General features: G+C 46.2%; 1 non-coding gene and 8 pseudogenes across 1 annotated transcript; all 9 read right to left on the bottom strand.

Annotated features, from left to right (window-relative positions):
- LOC142153467 (5S ribosomal RNA) overlaps nucleotides 1-22 on the bottom strand; it is a 119-nt pseudogene extending 97 nt beyond the window's left edge.
- Nucleotides 23-104: 82 nt separating this feature from the next.
- Nucleotides 105-223, bottom strand: LOC142153855 (5S ribosomal RNA; annotated as a pseudogene).
- An 85-nt stretch (nucleotides 224-308) lies between these two features.
- On the bottom strand, nucleotides 309-427 carry LOC142154645 (5S ribosomal RNA). Its single transcript, XR_012691654.1, has one exon. It is a non-coding gene; the product is annotated as a 5S ribosomal RNA (ribosomal RNA).
- An 80-nt stretch (nucleotides 428-507) lies between these two features.
- LOC142155208 (5S ribosomal RNA) lies at nucleotides 508-627 on the bottom strand (annotated as a pseudogene).
- A 274-nt stretch (nucleotides 628-901) lies between these two features.
- LOC142155559 (5S ribosomal RNA) lies at nucleotides 902-1,010 on the bottom strand (annotated as a pseudogene).
- Nucleotides 1,011-1,093: 83 nt separating this feature from the next.
- On the bottom strand, nucleotides 1,094-1,213 carry LOC142154656 (5S ribosomal RNA; annotated as a pseudogene).
- Nucleotides 1,214-1,293: 80 nt separating this feature from the next.
- LOC142155446 (5S ribosomal RNA) lies at nucleotides 1,294-1,413 on the bottom strand (annotated as a pseudogene).
- A 273-nt stretch (nucleotides 1,414-1,686) lies between these two features.
- LOC142154239 (5S ribosomal RNA) lies at nucleotides 1,687-1,805 on the bottom strand (annotated as a pseudogene).
- A 460-nt stretch (nucleotides 1,806-2,265) lies between these two features.
- On the bottom strand, nucleotides 2,266-2,384 carry LOC142154237 (5S ribosomal RNA; annotated as a pseudogene).
- Between the last annotated feature and the right edge of the window lie 116 nt (nucleotides 2,385-2,500).

Raw genomic sequence — 2,500 nt, 5'->3', positions numbered from 1 at the left:
TCAGGGTGATGTGGCTGTACATATTGGTTTCCTAATGACCTACATCTCTTATACATCTTAAAAACAGCATTGTAGAAAGCCGGCACAAGAGAGAAAAAGAAAAAGGCCTACAGCACCTGAAATTCCCAGGTGGTCTCCCATCCAAGTACTAACCAGGCCGGGCCCTGCTTAGCTTCCAAGATCAGATGAGATTGGGCTTGTTTAGGGTGGTGTGGCTGTAGGTATTGGTTTCCTAATGACCTACATCTCTTATACATCTCAAAACCAGCATTAAAGGAAGCCGGAACAAGAGATAATAAAAAAAAAAAGGCCTACAGCACCTGGTATTCCCAGGTGGTCTCCCATCCAAGTACTAACCAGGCCCGGTCCTGCTTAGCTTCCAAGATCAGATGAGATTGGGCTTGTTCAGGGTGGTGTGGCTGTAGGTATTGGTTTCCTAATGACCTACATCTCTTATACATTTCAAACCAACATTGAAGGAAGCCGGAACAAGAGAGAAAAAAAAAAGGCCGACAGCACCTGGAACTCTCAGGTGGTCTACCATCCAAGTACTTACAAGGCGCCGGCCCTGCTTAGCTTCCAAGATCAGATGAGATTGGGCTTGTTTAGGGTGGTGTGGCTGTAGGTATTGGTTTCCTAATGACCTACATCTCTTATACATCTCAAAACCAGCATTGAAGAAAGCCGGAACAAGAGAGAAAAAAAAAAAAGGCTTCCCGCACCTGGTATTCCCAGGTGGTCTTCCATCCAAGTACTAACCAGGCCCAGCCCTGCTTAGCTTCCAAAATCAGGCTTGTTCAGGGTGGTGTGGCTGTAGGTATTGGTTTCCTAATGACCTACATCTCTTATACATCTCAAAACCAGCATTGAAGAAAGCCGCAACAAGAGAGAAAAAAAAAAAGGCCTACCGCACCTGGTATTCCCAGGTGGTCTTCCATCCAAGTACTAACCAGGCCCAGCCCTGCTTAGCTTCCAAAATCTGGCTTGTTCAGGGTGGTGTGGCTGTAGGTATTGGTTTCTTAATGACCTACATCTCTTATACATCTCAAAACCAGAATTGATGGAAGCCGGAACAAGAGAGAAAAAAAAAAAAGGCCTACAGCACCTGGAACTCCCAGGTGGTCTACCATCCAAGTACTAAGCAGGCGCTGGCCCTGCTTAGCTTCCAAGATCAGATGAGATTGGGCTTGTTCAGGGTGGTGTGGCTGTAGGTATTGGTTTCCTAATGACCTACATCTCTTATACATTTCAAACCAACATTGAAGGAAGCCGGAACAAGAGAGAAAAAAAAAAGGCCGACAGCACCTGGAACTCTCAGGTGGTCTACCATCCAAGTACTTACAAGGCGCCGGCCCTGCTTAGCTTCCAAGATCAGATGAGATTGGGCTTGTTCAGGGTGGTGCGGTTGTAGGTATTGGTTTTTTTAATGACCTACATCTCTTATACATCTCAAAACCAGCACTGAAGGAAGCCGGAACAAGAGATAATAAAAAAAAAGGCCTACAGCACCTGGTATTCCCAGGTGGTCTCCCATCCAAATACTAACCAAGCCTGGCACTGCTTAGCTTCCAAGACCAGGCTTGTTTAGGGTGGTGTGGCTGTACGTATTGGTTTCCTAATGACCTACATCTCTTTTACATCTCAAAACCAGCATTGAAGGAAACCGGAACAAGTGAGAAAAAAAAAGGCCTACAGCACCTGGTATTCCCAGCTGGTCTCCCATCCAAGTATAAACCAGGCCCAGCCCTGCTTAGCTTCCAAGATCAGACGAGATTGGGCTTGTTCAGGGTGGTGTGGCTGTACATATTACTTTCATAATGACCTACATCTCTTATACATCTCAAAACCAGCATTGAAGGAAGCCGGCACTACAGAGAAAAAGAAAACGGCCTACAGCACCTGGTATTCCCAGGTGGTCTCCCATCCAAGTACTAACCAAGCCCGGCACTGCTTAGCTTCCAAGATCAGGCTTGTTTAGGGTGGTGTGGCTGTACGTATTGGTTTCCTAATGACCTATGTCTCTTATACATCTCAAAACCAGCATTGAAGGAAACCGGAACAAGAGAGAAAAAAAAAGGCCTACAGCAACTGGTATTCCCAGCTGGTCTCCCATCCAAGTACTAACCAGGCCCAGCCCTGCTTATCTTCCAAGATCAGGCTTGTTCAGGGTGGTGTGGCTGTACATATTGGTTTCCTAATGACCTACATCTCTTTTACATCTCAAAACCAGCATTGAAGGAAACCGGAACAAGTGAGAAAAAAAAAGGCCTACAGCACCTGGTATTCCCAGCTGGTCTCCCATCCAAGTATAAACCAGGCCCAGCCCTGCTTAGCTTCCAAGATCAGACGAGATTGGGCTTGTTCAGGGTGGTGTGGCTGTACATATTTCTTTCATAATGACCTACATCTCTTATACATCTCAAAACCAGCATTGAAGGAAGCCGGCACTACAGAGAAAAAGAAAATGGCCTACAGCACCTGGTATTCCCAGGTGGTCTCC

The sequence above is a fragment of the Mixophyes fleayi genome, chromosome 4 (genome assembly GCF_038048845.1).
Source record: "Mixophyes fleayi isolate aMixFle1 chromosome 4, aMixFle1.hap1, whole genome shotgun sequence".
NCBI classification, from domain to species: Eukaryota; Metazoa; Chordata; class Amphibia; order Anura; family Limnodynastidae; genus Mixophyes; species Mixophyes fleayi.
Note: the sequence above shows the minus strand (reverse complement) of the source record. Positions and strands in the feature narration are given on the sequence as shown.